This window comes from Pistacia vera, unplaced genomic scaffold (assembly GCF_008641045.1).
Source record: "Pistacia vera cultivar Batoury unplaced genomic scaffold, PisVer_v2 Contig915, whole genome shotgun sequence".
Lineage (NCBI taxonomy): Eukaryota > Viridiplantae > Streptophyta > Magnoliopsida > Sapindales > Anacardiaceae > Pistacia > Pistacia vera.
The window spans coordinates 98,542-109,490 of NW_022196796.1; positions in this window are offsets into that span (position 1 = coordinate 98,542).

Below are 10,949 nucleotides of genomic sequence, written 5' to 3' on the forward strand. Positions count from 1 at the left end.
TTTTTAAGAGTATTCACCTTCCTTTCGGGATCTTGAGTCTCCTGGAGCGCCCGAATCCGGTGGGATAGGGATACTTGGGAGGGGGCGTGACAGATTGGTATCAGAACCTAGGTTTTGGATTTTGAGTGCATTTGCACAAGTACGCATACATGTTTTTTATTCTAACAAGTTAAATTGATTTTATAGATATCATCATACGTAAACAAGGCTGATTGTGCACACGATCTATGAGAGCAATAAGTGATCCTCAAGGGCAAGGAGAGGATCAGAATGTAGGGTTAGAGTGTGAGGCTTTTGTGGCCCACGAACAAGGACCCCATATAGAAGCACCTGAAGGGGCTCAAGGGATGGAACAGGAGATGGAGCAAGAGATCCATTCTTCTAGTAGTGAGTCTGGGATAGAGAGAGCCATTGGGAGACTGGCCCGGTTGTTTACTCGTGCCACTGGTGGTCGAGCAAAAGAGAATCCGAGGAACAGGAATACCATAGAGAGTGCTAGGAAGTTAGGGGCAGAGAAATTTAATGAAGATGGTGATCCTATGGTAGCGATGAGATGGTTAGAGGGTACCGAGAAACTATTCAGGGTTATGGCATGTACTGATGAGGAAAGGGTGAGATTTGTTGAATTTCAGTTAATAGGGGGAGCTTATTGCTGGTGGCAGTCCGCTTAAGGAAAGTACCACAACCCCACCTAGACTGATTTTAGACAGGAGTTCCTAGATCGTTATCAACCTAGGGTTTATCAAGAAAACAAAAGGAGAGGATGTTGACTCAGGGGAATATGACCGTCGAGGACTACAGAAACAAATTTATAGAACTTGCTAGGTTCGCTCTAAGTATTGTAGATAGTGAGGAAGATAAATGTAGAAAATTTGAGAATGGCCTTAGAGAAAGGATCAAAACAGTGGTGGTTGGATATGCCCATTCAAATTTTGTTAGATTGGTGGAATCCGCGATAAGGATAGAGTGGAGTCTAGCAGTGAGAGAGAGAGAGGAACCACACAAACAGAAACGTGGTAATCGAGATTGGGGGATTGGTAGTTCGAGGAACCGTATGCCGAGACGAGAGGGTAGTTTCTCTGGTACATCCAGTAGCCAGGGTTCCAGGACCAACAGGAGGCAAGGACATTTTGGTGGCAAACAATCAGTCAGCAAAAATTCTGGTGGAAACCAGCGACAGTTGTACAATTAGTGTGGCTGATCTCATGCGGGGCAATGTTGGGGAGTAACCCCAGTTTTTTATCATTGTGGACAACCTGGGCATTTTAAAAGGGAGTGCCCTAGTTTATCTCAGAGTGGGAGTGTATCACAGAAGACCATCCAACAACACTTTCAGGGAGAGGGTAGTCGTGTTCAGGGACAGCAGAGGTCCCAACCTATAGGAAGGTCAACTACAGGCAACAGAGGCGAGTCTAGTATCGATCGTGGTAGCAGAGAGGATCTGGACAACCTTATACTCAAGCTCGAGTTTTTGCCATGACCCAGCAAGAGGCCTAGGCTACCCCAGAAGAGGTGACTGGTATGTTATTTATCTTTAGCCATGAAGCCCGTGTTTTGATTGACCTTGGTTCCACTCATTCTTTCATATCATATGCATTTGCGGAATATTCAGATCGTGTTTTAGAACCCTTGGAGTATAAATTAGTTGTGGCTACCCCCATTGGCGAGACCTTATTAGCAGAGTATGGGTTTAATGGTTGTGGAGTAATGGTTGATGGGTATGTATTGGAGGCAGACTTGATTCTGTTGAACATACATGATTTTGATGTGATTTTAGGCATGGATTGGTTAGCCATCCATAGAGCTACAGTGGATTGTTTTCGAAAGGAGATCACTTCTAGGAAGCCTGATATACAAGAGTTAGTGTTTTGCGGAGAACGACGAGTACTTCCCTCTTGTTTGATTTCAGCCATGACTGCTAGGAAATATCTCCAGAAGGGATGTCAGGCGTACTTGTCACATGTAATGGATACGCAGGCAGATGGATGTAGATTGGAAGATATTCTGGTGGTTAAGAACTTCCCAGATGTATTTCCTGAAGATCTTCCAAGACTACCTCCAGAAAGGGAGATCAATTTTACTATTGAGCTTGTGCCTGGTGCGGTTCCAGTTTCTAAGGCCCCATATAGGATGGCACCCCTAGAGTTGAAGGAATTGAAGATTCAACGGCAAGAACTGATGGTCAAGGGGTTTATCCGACAGAGTGTGTCTCCGTGGGGAGCACCGATGTTGTTTGTGAAAAAGAAGGATGGGACTTTGAGATTATGTATTGACTACAGGCAGTTGAATAAGATGACAGTGCGCAACAAATACCCACTACCACGTATTGATGATTTATTTGACCAATTACAAGGTTCCAAGGTTTTCTCTAAGATAGATCTAAGGTCAGGGTATCATCAACTAAGGATCAAGGAGTCTGATATCCCTAGGACAGCTTTTCGAACCCGTTATGGGCATTATGAATTTTTGGTGATGCCGTTCGATTTGACAAATTGATAATCATATTTTACACTATGATTTTGCATTGAATTTTGATAGGATTTAGGATACTTTTCATACAATTTGGGCCATAATTGCTACCTAATTCTATTAATTTGTCTTTGTAGGCCTAAACGATGATTTTTAGCATAAATGAAAGTTTTGAGCGTAAATTGTGTAACTTGAGCTTGGAAACTCGGAATGACCTGAATTTAGAAGCTTTGGAAAGCTAAGAAGAAGACCACAACGTTCATGTTTTGGGTTTTTCCTAATTCTGACTGGACAAAGGTGAAAACTTGGCTTGAAGTTGTGAAAAGTACGCTGGGAACTGAAGAAAAACGTCTTTGGACGTGCTTCAGTATTTCTGCCATACCTTGATCTGTAGACCTCTGATTGTGCTTATTCTTAAACGAACAGAAAGATAATTGAAAGGGCTAAATTCATATGTTTAACACTTTTCCAGATTCAGAATCTATCATGCTCAAATTTGGCCTGAACGTATTCGCCGCGGCGAGGAAAAAGCTTCGCCGCGGCGAAACCTGCATTAGATGTAAAAATAAAACGACATGTTTTGGCTTGCTAGGGCTTCGTCCTTAAGTGAGAGAGGTATAAATTAGAGCGAAAAGGAAGAAAAAAGGGGCTTGGTTCGTCAATTGGGAGGCAGCTCATGGAAGGAGAAGATTATTGAAGATTTGGGCTTCAAATTAGAGAAGATTTCTCCATCTTTTGCTTGTTTTTCAATGATAAATCTTGATTCAGTTTGTTTTTGTAATTTTATTTCGTTTTTAAGTATGAACTGAGTTGTTTAGCTAGGGTTTGATGTAATCTTGATATAATGATTCAAATTTATATGAATTGATTTACTTTGAGTTTTAATTTCATGATTGAGTGTTTATCTCTTTGCTTAATGACTTTTGGATGCTTGATCACCATTCAAATGTGTGTTGTTCACAATGAGACTGAGAAGTGATTTGTGATTGTGCCTCTTGGGATAAATACCATAGATTAAGCAAACGCTAGAGATAGGTTTAGCGATCTATGAAATCTAGATAGAATTCCACAAAGCTTAAAATCCTTTGAACTATTAATCTTCATTTTGTTGGGTGCGGAAGCTTAATAGGGATAAGTAGGGAAATGTAGCATGAGAATGTATGTTTTACAACTTAGGGAATTCGATTTTCAATCAAGGAATTAGAACTTGGGTAATAGATTCTATGATTTGGGTTAGCGTATTTAGGTGAATTCAACACCCTAGCATTTGTTTTAGCATTGTTTAATTATTTAAGTTGTTGGGTTTTGCATTTGTATTTAGTTGTTAATTTTCCATTAATCCAATTTATTGTTTCTTCAATTAGGACTTAAACTAGGGAAATCGGTACTTAGTAACACTATCCTCGTGGGAACGATACTCTACTCATCACTCTATTACTTGTGTGACTAGTATACTTGCTACATTTGCATGTTGTAGTAAATACGCATCACAAATGCCCCAGCAGTTTTCATGGATCTGATGAATAGGGTGTTCCGTCCTCTTCTAGACCATTTTTTAGTAGTGTTTATTGATGATATATTGGTTTATTCACGGAGTGAAAGCGAGCATGCAGAACCCCTCAGGATGGTTTTACAGACACTTCGTGATCAATGATTATATGCCAAGTTTAGTAAGTGTCAATTCTGGCTACGAGAGGTCACAGTTTTGGGGCATGTTATTTTAGTTGAGGGTATTTATGTAGACCCACAAAAAGTGGAAGCAGTTTTGAATTGGGAGAGACCTACCAGTGTAACAAGATTAGGAGTTTACTAGGATTGGCAGGGTACTATAGGAGGTTTGTGGAAGGGTTTTCCAAGATTGCCACCCCGCTGACCAGGTTAACTCGGAAAGGTGTGAAGTTTAATTGGTCCCATGAATGTGAGCAGAGTTTTCAAGAATTAAAGCAGAGGTTAACAACGGCTTCTATCCTCACTTTGCCCTCGGGTGTGGAGGGATTTGAGATTTATAGTGATGCATCTAAGCAAGGGTTAGGATGCGTGCTAATGCAAAATGGGAGGGTAATCGCCTATGCTTCTAGGCAGTTAAAAAAGCACAGGCAGAATTACCCAGTTCACGATTTAGAGTTGGCAACAGTGGTTTTTGCCTTAAAGATTTGGAGGCATTATTTGTATGGAGTAACCTGCCGGATCTATACTGATCACAAGAGTCTAAAGTACTTGTTCACTTAGAGGGAGTTAAATATGCGACAACACCGATGGATTGAGTTGATTAAGGATTATGATTGTGTAATAGACTACCACCTCGGAAAAGCTAATGTGGTAGCTGATGCCCTAAGTAGGAAGTCCCATGGTATGATAGCTCACCTGGGAGTGAACCGTTATGAATTACTACAAGAGTTGAGGACTTTGGGAGTTGATCTGTTTCTAGGCGAATTTGGTGGGTTATTGGCCAATTTTCAGGTGAGGCAGAATATAATCGATAAGATACAAGGGATGCAAGAATCAGACCCTCAATTGGAAAAGTTAAAATCTAAAGTTAGTAATGGGTCACGGATAGACTTTTAGATAGGAAGCGATGGGACCTTGATGTTGGGAAATAGGATGTGTGTACTAGATCAAAATGAGTTAAAGCGAGAAATATTAGAGGAAGCTTGTTCCTCAGCATATGCTCTGCACCCAGGGAGTACCAAGATGTATCGGACTCTCCGAGAGCATTATTGGTGGTCTGGTATGAAGAGAGAAATAGTAGAGTTTGTTTCCAAATGTTTGATATGTCAACAAGTTAAGGCCAAACATCAAAGACCAGCAAGACCCTTGCAACCCCTTCCTGTTCCTGAGTGGAAGTGGGAACATATTGCTATGGATTTTGTGATAGGCCTCCCTCGCACCAGAAACGGCCACGACAGCATTTGGGTAATAGTGGATTGATTGACGAAGTCCACTCATTTCTTGCCAATAAAAACGACATATTCTCTAGACAGATTAGCGAGTCTTTATGTGTCTGAAATAATTAGACTTCATAGTGCCCCAGTATCTATAGTATCAGATAGAGATCCAAGGTTTACATCCCGATTTTGGCCTAGCTTACAAAATGCTTTGGGAACAAGATTAAGTTTTAGTACGGCCTTCCATCCTCAAACTGACGGACAATCTGAGAGGATTATTCAGACATTAGAAGATATGTTAAGGGTCATGGTGATGCAGTTTAAAAAGAGTTGGGATTCGTTTTTACCCTTAGCAGAGTTTGCTTATAATAATAGTTACCAAGCCAGCATTGGAATGCCGCCATACGAGGCTCTATATGGCAGGAAGTGCAGAACTCCGATATGCTGGAGCGAGGCAGGTGAAAGGAAATTAGCAGGGCCAGAAATAGTCCAAACCACTAACAATTCAATCAAATTTATCAAGGAAAAGTTAAAGGCAGCCTAGGATCCACAGAAAAGCTATGCTGATAAGCGTAGGAGAGATTTGGAATTTCAAGTTGGGGACATGGTATTTTTACGAGTTTCACCATGGAAGGGTTCCTTAAGATTCGGGAAACGGGGCAAGCTAAGTCCGAGGTACATTGGTCCATATGAGATTTTGGAGAGGATTGGAGCTGTAGCGTATCAGTTGGCGTTGCCACCGGAGTTATCCAGGATCCATGATGTATTCCATGTCTCCATGCTTTGCAAATATATACCTAACCCATCCCATGTCTTACAACAACAACAGATCCAAGTTAGGGGTGACTTGACTTATGAGGAGCGTCCAAAGGGGATTATAGATTGGAAGCGGCAAAAGTTGCGCGCCTGGACCATCCCTTGGGTAAAGGTTAAGTGGAGTAATCATTCAGAAGAGGAAGCAACTTGGGAGCACGAAGAAGATATGCGAGCAAAATATCCCGAGTTTTTTTTTAACCAAGTGCGTTAAAAAAAAAAAAACAAATTTTGAGGACGAAATTTCCTCAAGGGGGGAAGATTGTAATACTCTGTATTTTCTTTGTGGGTTTTATTTAATTTTATTTATGTGAATCTAGGGGGTAATATGTTATTTTAGGGATGTTTTAGTAAGAAATAAGGCACGGTGGGTTTATTAAGTAGTTTGGCAAGAGCACTTGTGTGAAATTGGAAGTGTGAAGATCTTTCAACAACATTATGAAATTGATTAAAGATGAGGGGTCTTTTTAATATTATGTCATGCAAGGGTACATGCATAATTCTCTAGGGGTGAGATCATGATAAAACTTAACTTTATTTAAACGATTTTGGGGTGCAAGATGTAAGATGTAAGAATCAAAGACTAAAGGATGCAAACATAATTGTCCATTGCAAGGTGGATTAAAGGCAATTTCTTTTGGAGAATTAGCCCACGGTTTTGGCACATTGTTTTGCCATTGATGGTTGTGAAATTTTATTAATTGAGATGAGGAATGGTGGAGTGGAGAAAGAGATAGCCAAGAGAAACAAAAAAAAAAATAAAGTGTGAGGAGAAGCTTGTTTTATTCTTTTTGTCTTTCTCATTTCACATTCATTCTCCTATGCACATTGAAAGAGAGAAAAATAACATTTGAGTTAAAATAGAGGAAAGTCGAGTGGTGTTTGTAGGAGAAGAAATTTTAGAGAAATTTTAGGGTGAAGAAGATAGGAGGACTAAGCACTTGAGTTAAAAGCAAAGGAGAAAGTGTGAGAGGAATATTATTAAACTTGCATTTAAAATCATGTGTTGGTTGGAATGATCATATGCGTGTGCATACCCGATTGATTGAGGTTTTATTTTAGTTCTCTAGTTCTGAATTTCTAATAAATTGAAGATCTCTGTGACATGCAGGTGTTTGGAATTGAGAGTATGAAATTATGTTTATGAAAACATTGGGTAAATTGCTATTAAAAAGAGGTACTTATGCGTTGCATATTACTTATAATTAGGCATGGCTTTTACATGAATTGAATGGTATATTGCATGTGCATTTCTGCTGCTGGAAAGGTGTATTAATGATATAATTTTGTTTAATTGCATTGTAAGATGCAATTGCATGTGTGGGAAGTCAGCTAATTAAATTGTCTGGAATGAATTAGAAGGTTGTGGGTTAGTTATAAAATTGACTTGATTAGAAACATGAATATGGGTGGATACTAAATGAATTTTGCATTTTATATTTGAATGTTGTTAAGCTTTGTGATGAGTGGACGGCTGGAAAATTTGGGAAATAATGGGCATGAGACTGTTGGCCTATATTGTATAGAATGTGAACGTTTACTTTGCCTAAGAGGTAAGAGATTGGCTGGATTTTTTTTTTGGGTGGTAATGGGTATGAAATCATGACCTGGAGGTTTACTTAAAGTATATATATAAATATATTATATATTTTTGCTCTATTTTGTTGCATTGTTGGCTAGGTATTTTTGGAGTCATCAGTGTAGTAATTGCTGCATTTTCATAAACTGCGGACTTGATTAAACGTGATTGTTGAGTGGGAATGAGTGTTGGAAATTGGTAAAAAGGTAGAATGGATATTAAGGTAGAATGGATATGATGTTAATGAGATATTAAATACTATAAATGGTCCATTTTATTTTGGAAATTGTAGAAAGAGTGTTGAATAAAAATGTTAGATTTTTTCTTATGGGCAGTAGGCTCTTGGAAGCAGGGGGTTAATTGTCATGTTTAGAAGTTTTGGGACCTTAGTAAAATTGATTATAAATATAAGGTGTAAATAGAATTTTACATACTTTTGTATTTTGACGTGGTGAGCATTGCATTCATGATTACATGCCTTTTATTGGAATTGTATATCATATTATACTTTATATATGCATAAGGCATGCATGATGCATATTTGGAATGAAATTGTGGATGCATGATTATTATTATGTTTGACTCCCAGATTGGAAACCGTAACCGTCCCCCTCCAGACATCAGCTAGTATTTGATATTTATCCTTATGCGCGCATTGAGATGGTCCTTCCTACCGAACCATTGGGATATCCTACTAGAACAAGACGGACGCCTGACGAGCTCTGGGCGGGATTACACTAGGCGGTTATTGGCCGGTGTGGGATTTTGGACACCTCGAGGGTAGACTGTGGGCGAGATTATATTTGATACCATGACATGACACCCCAAGGGTAGACTGTGGGTCAAGTATGGTTATCCAATGATGTTCGTACCATCCCGAGGGTAGACTGCGGATGGTGCCACCCTGAGGGTAGACTGCGGGTGGTGTAGCTTCATGTTTGAGTTAGGGACTGGTTCAGATAGTTATGATCCAGGCCCCTAAGTGCTAGTAGGGTGGTGATAATTGATTTATTTTATATGATAGTGGTGTGTGATTTCACGGCATCTGAGAATAATATATATATATATTGTTGTTGCCTTATCATGTAAGTGCATTAGTGTTGTGTGGCATACAATTATTCATGCATGTTTTCAAAGTTAAAGTTATTTTCGTATAAAATATATTATCCGCTCACTAGGCTTTCCAGCTCATTGTTTTATGTTTCCTCCCCCAGGACCATAGATTGAGTTCGTGTGGAGCATACTCTACGCTCTAGGTTGGCCTTGACGCATGATGATTTGCATCTTTTACAAACTTTTGTGGACTCTGATACTATGTTTCTTTTGTAACTGGATTTCAGTTCCTGTTTTTAGAATAATTATTTGTGTATTTCCACCTTCTAAACCTCAAACATGCAAATGCACTACTTTTCACTTTCGTCTATAGACGGAATTGTTTTTATGAATGTTTTTTTTTTTAAAGAGTATTCACCTTCCTTTCGGGATCTTGAGTCTCCTGAATCGCCTGGATCCGGTGGGATAGGGATACTTAGGAGGGGGCGTGACAGTAATACTTTCATATTGGTTAGTGGATTTTTCTAACATAGTGGACACCACATTTTTCATTGTTTTTATAGAAGTTGAATGATGAAAAAGCTGAGGACTGGGAGTGCACAATGTTGAGCAGAACTTCAATGTCACGGATTAATCAGGGAACTATCTCGCACCTTTTTCAATGTTGTTTTCTATTCCTAATTTATGCATAATGTGACATTGGGGACAATGTCATCTTTAGTTTGGGGGTAGGGGAAAATTTTGAAAAAAAAATTGATTTTGTTTTAGTTAAGTTTGTGTTTTTATTGTGATTGCCAATGATGAATTGCGTAAGTCCATGATGAGACTAGGATTGTTGGAATTGTATTGTTGAAAAATGTTAAGCATTGCTTCAAGTTTCTGTTTATTGACTGGATTTTGATTGAGGTTTGTTGAGTGGTTCAACCACCATTTCCATTTATTTTGAGATGCTTAGATTCATTTTATGTGGTTAGGTAAAGTTTGAAAATGTTGGTGGATTCTAGAACCTNGGTGATAATTGATTTATTTTATATGATAGTGGTGTGTGATTTCATGGCATCCGAGAATAATATATATATATTGTTGTTGCCTTATCATGTAAGTGCACTAGTGTTGTGTGGCATACAATTATTCATACATATTTTCAAAGTTAAAATTATTTTCGTATAAATTATATTATCCGCTCACTGGGCTTCCCAGCTCACTGTTTTATGTTTCCTCCCCCAGGATCGTAGATCGGGTTCGTGTGGAGCATACTCTACGCTCTAGGTTGGCCTTGACGCTTGATGATTTGCATCTTTTACAAACTTTAGTGGACTCTGATACTATGTTTCTTTTGTAACTGGATTTCAGTTCCTGTTTTTAGAATAATTATTTGTGTATTTCCACCTTCTAAACCTTAAACATGCAAATGCACTACTTTTCACTTTCGTCTATAGACGAAATTTTTTTTTTATGAATTTTTTTTTTTAAAAGAGTATTCACCTTCCTTTCGGGATCTTGAGTCTCCTGGAGCGCCCGGATCTGGTGGGATAGGGATACTCGGGAGGGGGCGTGACAGTTCAACACTCCAAGAAGTTATAAGTTGCATCGACTTCCTTTCTCAATTGGTCCCCCGAGTAGGTAATCCCCACTTCAATCCACCTTCCGACTTCTCGGATTATTTTATGCAGAAATGCAAAGTTTATCAAATGGTGGCAGACTCCATAAGCCTAAATATCGAACTACTCTCCACTAATGAGGACTAGACACAGATAAGAATCAGCAGGTCTTTATAAGCTTGTAACGCTAAGCTCGAGAAGTGGGTTCCAAGAAAAAGGATAGGAATACAAAGTAAAAGAACTCGGTTTTCCTCATGCAAACACTCAAATCAAATCAAATCAAACTCCACTTCTTCTCAACCACCATTCAACATCTCCGCTAATGTACAACCCTGAAACTTGTATCTTTCTTATTTTTGATACCAAAAATACGCTGGGAAGTGTGTCTAAGGTGTACGTGGCGTTGTTAAACCAAAGGTCGCCAAGTACTGCTAGACAATTTTTAAGGTGGTTACTGGTTTCCAACCAAGATACCCTTAAACTTGGCACAATTTTTTTTTTTTTTTTTTTTACATCAAATAAAATGAATTGAATTGAGGTGAACTACCT